This window comes from Stomoxys calcitrans, chromosome 3 (genome assembly GCF_963082655.1).
Source record: "Stomoxys calcitrans chromosome 3, idStoCalc2.1, whole genome shotgun sequence".
Lineage (NCBI taxonomy): Eukaryota > Metazoa > Arthropoda > Insecta > Diptera > Muscidae > Stomoxys > Stomoxys calcitrans.
The window spans coordinates 51,317,903-51,330,210 of NC_081554.1; positions in this window are offsets into that span (position 1 = coordinate 51,317,903).

Consider the following 12,308-nt stretch of genomic DNA (forward strand, 5'->3'; position numbering starts at 1 on the left):
TATGTAAAGATGATTTGAAAATGGAAGTTGATATCGTGAAAACAAGAATGTTATCGTCTGGCAAATCCTTTATCTTCTCTCTTGATACTTATGGACAAGCGCAGCGTGTAATCGATTCAAGGACAAAACTAAATGGAAAATCTATATATATACAAAAAGATTATACTGCCGTTGAACAGATGAATAGATACAATCTAAGAAAACTGTCTAAAGTACTATCCAGTAGCAAAAACAATATAAAAGTTCGTCTAGGTGAATTCTGTATTTTCGTTGACGACATAAGATACACTTGGGGAGATGGTAAAATACTTGCACCTTCTCAACGTGAGGCAGATTATCTCAACAATATTCTAGCAGATACAGATTGTTCTTTTGAAGTTCACTGTCAAAAACCAGTTAATTCAAGTAATGTAAGCTCAGGTTCTTTCACACAATAGCAGTTTGATTCGTGCCATATACTATCTTATAATGTTTCAAATCTACAAAGTTGTCTCAATTCTGGTAATTTTGTAACTTTTTTAAATAATTTTGATGTTTTCCTTTTATTTGAAACACATGTAACTGCAAATAAACGATCAAACTTTTCGTCATACCTCAAAAACTACTACCTACACTGGGTGGACGCAATTAAAATGAATAGATTTGGTAGAGCAAGTGGAGGAGGCCTCTATGGATTCAAAAAAGAGTTAAAAATCTCACTCAAAGCTAACTTTATAACGTCATACTCTTATCCATTTCTATCTTTAAATATTTGCGGTAACACAGTCTATTTAATTCCCATCTACATAAACTGTACTAGCTGGAAGCATGAGGCTGAAAAATTTGACTCCTTTTTATTGGATCTTGGCCCAACAAACTTTTGCCTAATGGGAGATATGAATGCCAGAATTGGCAACGTCCAGATTTTAGACAACAACATGATTCGTGGTATTTCTCATATTAATTCCGTTAGAAAGTCCAAAGATATAACTACAAACTCTCGTGGGAAACAACTATTGAACATTGTTGAGAACATTGGCGGTATTATATTAAATGGTAGGATAGATGGCGACGTTGAGGGAGAATACAGTTTCTGCGGTGTAATGGGTAACTCTGTTATTGATTACTGTATCTGTTCCACTACTTTCATTCATTATGTCGAGAAACTTGTGATTCCCCCTAAACCATATTCTGACCACATGCCTTTGTGCCTTCAAATCAGAATTCCTAGGCTAATGGGCAGTGGAGGCGATAACAACATTCAACACCGTCTTTATTGGAAAGGAATATATAAAGCACAGTATGTACGAAAACTTAATTCCATGCTACTTGATCTAGGTCAAATAAATAGTTTACCTGTTGATGTTATGGTCGAGAGCATTTCCCGGGCAATTAGACAGGCTCATATCCACAGGAGGAATAGAAAATTTTTTGAACCTAGGCAAAGATGGTTTGATTGGTCTTGCTTCCGTGCACGGTCTGTTATGTACAGAAGGCTAAAATTGTACAAAAGAATGAATACGGAGAACAATAGGAGGCTCTATTACTCATCAAGGAAAAGTTTTCGAAGGCTGTGTAGTGAAAAGAAGTTGGAATATTTTAACAACAACTTGATGAGTTAAAGTTAAAGTTAAAATTGAAGCAGTAAGACCTCAAACAAAACTAATACCCCAGTGTAAACGCTGTCAAGGCTTCAATCACACCAAAAGCTATTGCCAGAGGGAAGCAAGATGTGTAAAATGTGCAGGAAAACATGACACAGAAAATTGCGAAATGCCAAAATCTATAGTTCCTAAATGCATTAACTGCAAAGGTAATCATCCTGCCAGTTATAGAGGTTGTGAAGTTGCAAAAGAGCTTCAAAAACTCAGAAATAAATCTCGATCCGTCAAAGATATCCATACAAATAAACATAATGTGGAACCTCTCGTCTCAAATAACGGAGCAAACCAGCAAGTACTCCAAAATCCGATACAATTACAAATTCAAACATCCAACCAACAAACATTGCAGCAGTCAGTGCAAGCTACAAGTCGCCAAATCTCTCAAACAAAGAGCTACTCTGGTGTATTAGACGCCAAAAATTTGAATGCTTCTTATGAAGAAACCCCAACAATACTGGGTGTAATATTGAAAAACATGGAAAAAATTAATCAACGCTTAGATTTCCAAGCTAAGCTGAGTGAAAAATTGATTGATAAATTAAACGCTATAGTCGTTAATTCAATTAATTCTAATCCACAATAATGGCTATGCTACGAATCGCTACATGGAATTGCAATGGTTTATTGCGCCGATTAAATGAAATTGAATGTTTTCTATATGATGAAAAAATTGATATACTACTCATATCAGAGAGCCATTTAATTAAAAACTCGTTTGCAACTATCAAAGGTTATAAGATCTATAACGCCTTTCATCCTTCCTTAAAACCCAGGGGAGGAGCTTCGGTCATAATAAAAGAAAATATCAAACATCAAGAGGAGCAAAAGATTGAGGACGTCATGTTTCAAATAGCGTGCGTATCGGTTCAACTTAAACACAACAACTATTTCAAAATTTGCGCACTATATTCTCCTCCAAGGCACAATATTAAAAGTGAACAGTATATAGAAACATTGAAAAAATGTAACAACCATTTCGTGATGGGTGGCGATTTTAATGCTAAAAATAAAGTCTGGGGTTCAAGACTCACTTCTCCAAAGGGATGTGAACTATACAAAGCATGTAGATCTCTTAAATGCGAGATATATTCGGGAAACAAACCAACGTATTGGCCTTCGAACGGAAATCTTATACCTGACTTGATTGATTTTTTCATCATAAAAAATATACCTAAAAATTATGTGTTTATTGAAAACTCAGAAGCGTTATCATCATCTGATCATTCTGCTGTAATACTGACTGTAAGTGACAGCGCCATTGAAATGGATCCTCCAAATTTTCTTATAAACAAAAAAACAAACTGGCACTTTTTCAAATATACTTTATCGGAGAAAATACATTTAAATACCAGTCTCAAGACAGAAGCCCAAATTGATGAAGAGCTAGCGAAATTTATTGAAGCCATTCAAATTTCTGCATGGGAAAGTACTCCTACCCAAAATTTGAATAAAATATATCATACGCCTACGTTTCCGAAAGAAATAAGAATTTTATTATCAAAGAAAAGAAAAGCACGAAAGAAGTGGCAAAGAGAAAGGACGGCAGAAAATAAAGCCGCCTTAAACCGTCTTGTTAATGATCTTAAGAAATTAACAAGTGAATCTAAAAATAAAACTATGTCGTCGCACCTAGAAAACTTGTCTTCAACCAAAGCAACCAACTACAGTTTGTGGAAAGCAACGAAGCAATTCAACCAAGCTTCACCAAAAATGCCTCCAATCAAAAACGTCGATGGAACATGGATTCGTAAAGCTGATGAAAAAGCTGAATTATTTGCAGATCATTTCTATAATATATTTAAACCACTGGAAGACAGATCTAATAACGAAGGTACCAGCAAAACCCAAAAATCGGACCATCTCACAATCAAACCAGCCACACTAAGGGAGTTGGAGAATGTAATAGCAAAAGATATAAGTGCTAAAAAAGCGCCTGGTTACGATTTAATAACAGGACAGATATTTAAAAAGCTTCCAGCTACAGCTCTAAAAAATCTATTATTTATTATAAACGCATGTTTCCGACTGCAGTATGTTCCACTAGAATGGAAAGTAGCCGAAATTATTATAATCCCGAAACCTGGCAAACCAGACCATCAAATAACCTCATATCGGCCTATATCTCTGCTACCTGTTATGTCGAAAATATTCGAAAAACTGCTCTTAAAGAGACTTGTACCACTAATAACAAATAGACGTCTCATCCCAAGCCATCAATTTGGATTTCGAACTGCACATTCAACCATTCAACAGGTTCACCGCATCGTAGATGTAGCAGAAAAAGCTATTGAAGATAAGCGCGTTTGTTCAACAGTATTTTTGGATGTTGGGCAAGCATTTGATAAGGTCTGGCATGAAGGGCTTTTGTGCAAACTACATAATGATCTACCACATGAGTATTATCAAATTCTGGCTTCCTACTTAACCCATCGCCACTTTCGAGTAAAAATTGAAACCCAATACTCAAATCTGAGGCCAATTCGAGCTGGTGTCCCACAAGGGAGTGTCTTAGGCCCAATACTATACCTCTTATATACGAGAGATATTCCAACATCTCCTGATGCAACCATTGCAACCTTTGCTGATGATACGGCGGTCCTCACCACTGCGGACACTGAAAAAGAAGCCACAAACAAGCTCCAAGTTATTCTTTCCAGTATTTTAAGCTGGATGAAAAAATGGAGAATGCATTTAAACGAAAGTAAATCAACGCACATTGTGTTTACAAATAAACAGATACTTCAAACTCCACTTTATCTAAATGGCACTGTGGTACCTTTCGTGAATAAGGCAAAATATCTTGGCATGACCCTAGATACAAAACTAAAATGGAAAGAACATGTGAAGATAAAGAACAAAGAAGTTAAAATGAAATTCAGTCAAGTATACTGGATATTAGTGGATAGTAGAATATCACTTAAAAATAAACTGCTGATTTACAATCAAACAATTAAACCTATATGGTGTTACGGCATACAGCTGTGGGGCTGTGCTGCAAAGAAGGAGGTGGATATTATACAGAAGACCCAAAATAAAATACTACGTACTATGGTAAACGCCCCTTGGTTCATACGCAACAATGACCTGCATCGGGACTTGGGAGTAAAAACCATCGCTGAAGAAATTCATATCAACGCACAAAAACATGTCCTCAAGCTACAAAGTCATATAAACAGTGACTTGAACAATATTGTCAGCAACTATTCCAGCACAAGGCGACTTCAAAGAACTTTACCCTTAGATTTAGCCACATAAACTCCCTTGATTGTACACAATTAGAGTATAGTTATTGAACTACTTCTCATTAAAATGTTATATACTAGGTTAACTATTCTAGTATTGAATATGTATTGTTAACATTAAATTACTAGATGAGTGCAAACTCAGTCGTAATAAAACTGCATTAAAAAAAAAAAAAAAAAAAAAAAAAAAAAAAAAAAAACAACTTGATGAGGTTAGACGAAGTAAAGTGTAGCAAGGAATGGTGGGAACTATCTAAATCATTAAGTACCAGTTCGAACAGCATGAAAGGAAACATTGATGCAAATGAGTTCAAACGATATTTCAGCTCGCTTTTGGATAAGTCTGGTCAATCCCAGGAAATTAGTTGGTGCATGCCGTTTTTCGTAGACCCGCTCTTAGATTCCCCTATTGAATATTATGAATTATATAATGTTATAAGGAAGTTGAAACCGAATAAGTCCCCAGGGCAGGATGGTATCCCTTATGAGTTCTACAGACATGCTCCCAGATGTTTCCTTCAAAAACTGTTATACGTTTTCAATCAAATCTTCCTTAAGGGAGACATACCAATCACATTCACTGAATCCATTCTGATTCCATTACACAAAAAAGGGGATGTAAACGTACCAAGCAACTACAGAGGCTTATCGCTTATTGATTCGGTTTGTAAAATTTTCAACTCTATTCTTTTGAATAGGATAACGAATTGGTTGTCAATGAATAGTATTTTGAATGAATTTCAGGCTGGCTTCAGAAAGGATTATTCTACGATTGACAACATTTTCAATTTAGTTAGCATTGTGAAGTTGAACCAGGCTAAAGGTAAGACCACTTATGCCTTTTTTGTTGATTTTTCCGCGGCTTTTGATCTTATCCCAAGAAACAGTCTGTTCTACAAACTCTCATCTTTAGGACTTTCAACGAAAATTGTATCGATAGTGACATTACTGTACAAGAATACTAAAAGCAGAGTATGGGATGGAAATACATACTCGGAATATTTTCCTGTAGAGTCGGGAGTGAAACAGGGATGTATTCTTAGCCCAGTTCTTTTTTCACTATATTTAAATGACTTACCCGATGCTCTAACTGGAGGAATAAATATCGCGAACACACACGTGAAGATACTACTCTATGCCGACGATATTGTGATCTTGTCTGATACACCTAAAGATTTACAGATTATGATTGACACTTTGCAGGAATATTGCAGTACATGGAGCTTAAAAGTAAACCTTACTAAGTCGAAAGTTATGGTTTTTAGAAAGAGTACTAGGATATCGTCCGGTCTTCGTTTCCGCTACAACGATGAAGATATAGAAATAGTTAACAGATATACTTATCTCGGTGTGGAAATCGCGTACAATTTGTCTTTCAAAGACCATTTAAAGAACAAATTATCGGCATCGAAAATTGCTATTAACTCCACGTGGTCGAAATATATAAATAACCCAAGAATCTCTCACGATAATAAATTAAAAATATTTGACTCTTGTTCAAAGTCTATCATGTGTTATGCTGCTCAAGTATGGGGTTACGAAAAATATGATGATGTTGAAAAGTTGTTTCGTTTTTTCATTAAAAAGATGTTTTACTTACCTAACAACACACCTAATTATATGTTGTATCTAGAATCCGGACTATACTCCTTATACTCCTCCACCCTTAAAACTCATTTTCTTTACATCAAGAGGGTACTTCAACTAGAAGTTAGTAGACTTCCTCGAATTCTAGCAGAGGAAATCCTTAAACTAAATATTTCCTGGGCAAAAGTGTGGTCGGAATTATGTCAGGATTTGAACTATCTGCCCGCCAACAATAGATTGCCCTTATGCGCCTATTGGAGGGAAATAATTGATGCCTTGAATGTAAAGGAACGATATAGTTTTGAATCGGCAGCCAGAAATTCTCAGTTTCACGATCTCTACCCATATCTTGATTATAATATGATCCCAACACTGACAGAGAATCTTTCTGCTCGTGCTACCAGCTTGATCATTAAAGCCAGAGGTGGATTGCTTGATCTGAATTCCAGGGCATTTCGAAGTAACACTACTGGCATATGTTCTATCTGTAACACAGATGAACCTGAAAATACTTTACATTTTATTGGAAAATGTCCTATTTTGAAAGAATTTAGGAAACTTTATTTTAACAAAATAAGTCTCGAAGAAAATGAAACATTAAACATACTAAATGGCACGAATCTTACCTCTCTGTACTCTTATTTAGAAAGCTGTATCAAATATAGAAAATTAATAATAAACTGTTTTGATGTTTGAAAATTATATAAATGATTAAATATTTTAACATGGCAAGCAGCATATGTGCTAAGCCATATATAGATTGTATGCTTAAGAATCAATATTATATACATGCATGTATTATTTTGTATTTCTTAATCAATCTATTAATAAATAAAATAATATATAAATACTTGTAGCTCAGGATTCACTGAATAATATACTTTTTTTGAGGATGTCAACTTGTTCTCTTTTTACATTCATTCTTTGTTTACGTTTTCTCCTATATGATGACATTTTTAATCGTCAAAGAAAATTACATTTTCTTAAGGGGGCTGCACCCACTGAGATAGGTTTGACTAAAGGTACGTTCACGCGTTTTGTCACAATATACACTGCAAGAAATTTGTTTTTCTCTCCCATCCTATGACAGTGATGACTAAAGGATGGTTGGGTTTGTAGCGTGTCACCCTTTGTCTGATTGGAGTAGAGCGACATCTGGTGTTGAACAGTCGCGTTTTTTATGGCAACTAGGGAATACAACTCTGCGTTACCACCATATGTTACCTCCACATACAAATGTGACCACTACAACGACAGTTCAGAGAAACATATGTTTTTTGTTTTTGCTATTTTGGAAAAGCAAATTTCATGATGGTTCCCCGGTGGACATGATGGCTTGGGGGAACCATGATGGTCAGTATGTGGAGGATGACAAGTTCTTTTTCGATTGGGTTTTGGCAGCAAACGGAGGTGGAGCCATCAGTAAATATAAAAAAATGAAACACAAGTGAATTAATAAAAGAAAAATTAACTTGGTTTTATTGAACTGTGTCACAAGATAAACAAAGTTGTTAAACTAAAGAAATAATTTAAAACAACAAATGTAAGGTTTTGGTGAAAATCTTAAAGCTATAGAAAAAGTTAAAAATATAAGGCAAAGTTCTAAAAACAATATATATGTGTATATATATATACCTATGAACATTTTTCAGTGATTTAAAAGAACCTGAAAAATAAAAGAAATACAATAAAATAAATCGAAAAATTAAAAAGAGAAAGTAAAGTTGTTAAAACCTAAAAGAAAAAGAAACATTTATTAAAGAAGAAAACACTGAAAATAGGAAAAAATCAAATCAAATAATGCAAATTTTAAAGCTAAAAACTTAAGTCTAAAAAAAAAGCTAAAGCCAAGACTCCTCCACCTCCACTGCCACACACATAAAAGACTTCAGCTGCTGCAATTGGCATATCCACAACCCCTGTCGCTACTCCACCGAGGGACCTAGACGCTGTCGCATACCCCAGTGTCCATAAGGTAGTCCAAAAAGTTTCTCCGACCATAAACCGACAGGCATACAGACGGTTGACTCTAAACAGATTTATTTTGTTAAAAAAGTTTTTTTCTGTAAAAAAAAAAGAGAAAAAAAAGAAAATTAGGTAGGGACAAAATCGAGCTTTTTTTTATTACTTATCCTTTGGTTGGGTTCTATACATTAATGTAAGCATGAGCTCATAGTTATGTTAGGTAGTGCATAGTAGAGGATATTTGCTTGCCCATCAGCCAATGTTGACCTTACGGTGCTGAGAAAGCAGCACATCAGAAAACCCCTAGAAAATAATAAAAAAAAAAAAAAAACTTTTTATACCCACCACCGAAGGATGGGGGTATATTCATTTTGTCATTCCGTTTGCAACACATCGAAATATCCATTTCCGACCCTATAAAGTATATATATTCTTGATCAGCGTAAAAATCTAAGACGATCTAGACATGTCCGTCCGTCTGTCCGTCTGTCTGTTGAAATCACGCTACAGTCTTTAAAAATAGAGATATTGAGCTGAAACTTTGCACAGATTCTTTTTTTGTCCATTAGCAGGTTAAGTTCGAAGATGGGCTATATCCGACTATATTTTGATATAGCCCCCATATAGACCGATCCGCCGATTTAGGGTCTTAGCCCCATAAAAGCCACATTTATTATCCGATTTTGTTGAAATTTGGGGCAGTGAGTTCTGTTGGGCCCTTCGACATCCCTCGTCAATTTGGCTCAGATCGGTCCAGATTTGGATATAGCTGCCATATATACCGATCCTCCGATTTAGGGTCTAAGTTCCATAAAAACCACATTTATTATCCGATTTTGCTGACATTTTGGACAGTGAGTTATGTTAGGCCCCTCGATATCCTTCGCCAATTTGGCCCAGATCGGTTCAGATTTGGATATAGCTGCCATATAGACCTATCCTCCGATTTATGGTCTTAGGTCCATAAAAGCCACATTTATTATCCGATTTTGCTGAAATTTGGGACAGTGAGTTGCGTTGAGCCCTTCGACATCCTTCGTCAATTTGGTCCTGATCGGTTCAGATTTGGATATAGCTGCCATATGGACCGATCTCTCGATTTAAGGTTTTGGGCCCATCAAAAGCGTATTTATTGTCCGATGTCGCCGAAATTTGGGACAATGACTTGTGTTGGGCAACCGATCTCTCGGTTGAACAATGACTTGTACTTATAAGCATTTGGTCTAAATCGGATGATATCTATAGAGCTGCTATAGGGCATAAGGTATGCATGTTTCACTTAATTTTGACGAAATGTGGTTCACATATATACCCGAGGTGGTGGGTATCCAAAGTTCGGCCCGGCCGAACTTAACGCCTTCTTACTTGTTTAGATAAGAACTGACTGCGACAGACAAACGAGAACCTAAAAGGGACCCTATTGGCCGCAGAGGCTGCCACCAGGACCACAATACCCGGGGACTCCATTGGCATTTATCCGGAACAGTCGCCATTAGAACCAGGAACCTGAAAAACACAAGATTGAGAAATTAAATTTGAAAGCCTTAAATTTTGTTTGAAAATTATTTTGCTAGTTTTGATCCAAATTTCTGATTTTGCTCTAAACTAAATATTTCTCGAAGAATTTGTTAGTTTTGATAACTTGCATTTTAATTTCTTAACTACCTTTTTTTGCTCATTACAAGCTTTGTTATAAATGTCAAAATTGAGAGTATCAGGGAGGTTGTGACCTCCAAATAAAGCAGTGCCGAATTTTTGTACGAATGTTAGAATGAAATATTTTTGGCTTTTGTTCTTTCCCATGAGGGGATAGGAAACTAAAGAAAGGGGAAGGAATGGTGTAATGAACAGGTGAGTAAGCTTTTGGGGTACTCCGTTTTAGTGGGCCACGGGAGCACCATGGTTTGGGGAGGGTTAGGCCGAGGCATGCCATGGAAGACCGGCATGCCAGCGAACCGATAAAGACATTGTCCTGTGTGTTTAATTTCCAAGTGTTTACGTACCCGCTGTATTTGTCCATCCACAAGCTGGTTGATTTTAATTATTTTGTCCCTCCTTTTTGGCAATAGGTGTTGGCAAAGAACCGCGCCCCATCCACTGAGCCACAGCCGGAGCTCAACCGCCAGCAGCCAGCGCCCGCCAGCATCAATTGCCACTCCAGAGAAAAGGTGGAGCGACCTCCTATGGGGGTACGTGACATAAAAGAGCCAGAGTTTATTAAATTGATACAGCTCATTGGTCCTGGGTACAACCTACCAACCAGAAAGACATTATCAAATGGTATGCTGAACGCCAAATACAGTGAACTACTTCAAAAAGTCGAAACAGATATAAAAGACGCCTGTGCAGTTTGTCTGACAACAGATGGATGGACATCCAAATCGCATACTATTTAGTTATATTGCTATAACTGCACACTATATAGACAAAAATTCAGTTTTGAATTCGAGTCTTCTGGGTTGTGAGGAGTACACCGAAAGACATACGGCCGACAATATGGCAAGTTTAATTAAAGGATTTGCTGAGGAATTTGGGGTCGCCAATAAAATATTGTAGCTGCTGTAGCAACAGATAATGCGGCAAATATGGTGGCGGCTGTTCGAGTAGGACATTGGCGATGGATAGGGTGCTTTGCTCATACTCTGAACCTAATTGTACAATCAGCGTTAGGCAGTATTGAAGACTTGTTAAAAAGCGTTTACGGACGCTTTTGTGGCTTACTTCCACAAAAGTACACATGCTTTAAAAAAATGTAGCATATAACCGAAAGTCTGAAGGAAGTTTGTGGTTCTAGAAGCTAGCGCACGTATATGGGACCGGCCTACTAGCTCGTCGGAGGGATAGGTTCGATGCTTCTCTAGCCATTTGTTCGCTACAATTAAATTACTTTATTTATACGTGCAAAAAGGAAAGAGGATAAAGGGGGAAAATGTAGGCAGTGATTTCGTTGGTCCATTTCTTTGGACAGACGTAAAGGTGGTGATTCGTCCATATTGCCCTCCCAGCCTGGTCATAGGAATGCCAACCGAAATGCAAATTTGTTCCTAAGACCCCTAACATCACAGTGGCCTAACTATCTAGCCCATCGGCAAATCAAACAGGATGCTTAAACGAGTTAGTTCAAATCCATTTTAGGTTTATTAAATCCATAAGTAATTTTCATGGTATTTTAGTTATTACTAGTAAGTTAAGTTGGGCTTTAATCATATTCTTAAATTTTATAACAGGAAAAAAATTACTTAGTGTGCCAGTATATAAAAAAAACAAATTAACTTATTAGCATCTAAAAGTCTTAAAATTTATATGCAAAAATATTCAACCAAATGTTTCATAACCGAAAATTATTACCCACTCTAATGTGTTTAAACGCTCATCAAGAAACAGATATTGTCACCCAAGTTGCAATATAGAATATAAAGAGAATAAATAAACATTACTCACATTCAGCATGCCATACAAAAAAAAATGTTGCTCCAACGTCGAAAGGCCTTTCGATGAGCGCTGGTGGCTGTGTATGGGGGAGTAATTTACAGAATATGACAATATCGATCTATTGGCTTGTGTTTCGGCTACAATGTTGATAGACATTGACCTGCAAAGCGACAATTATTATTGACTGTATGTTTCAATTGTTGTCAAAGTCTAGCTACAAGCAGAACAGAGTGTATGTACATATGTATGATACAAAAAAAAATATGTATGTGCATTCGTGCGTTTACCTGTTTTGCTTGTAACCAGATGTAATGTATGTTATTAATATGTTATGGATATAAGGCAAGGGGAAATAAAAAGTTATTTAATTAAGCACTTAAAACTTTAGATATAAGAGGCAAAACGTTGTTTAACATGTAATAAAAAAAACAGCTTAAGA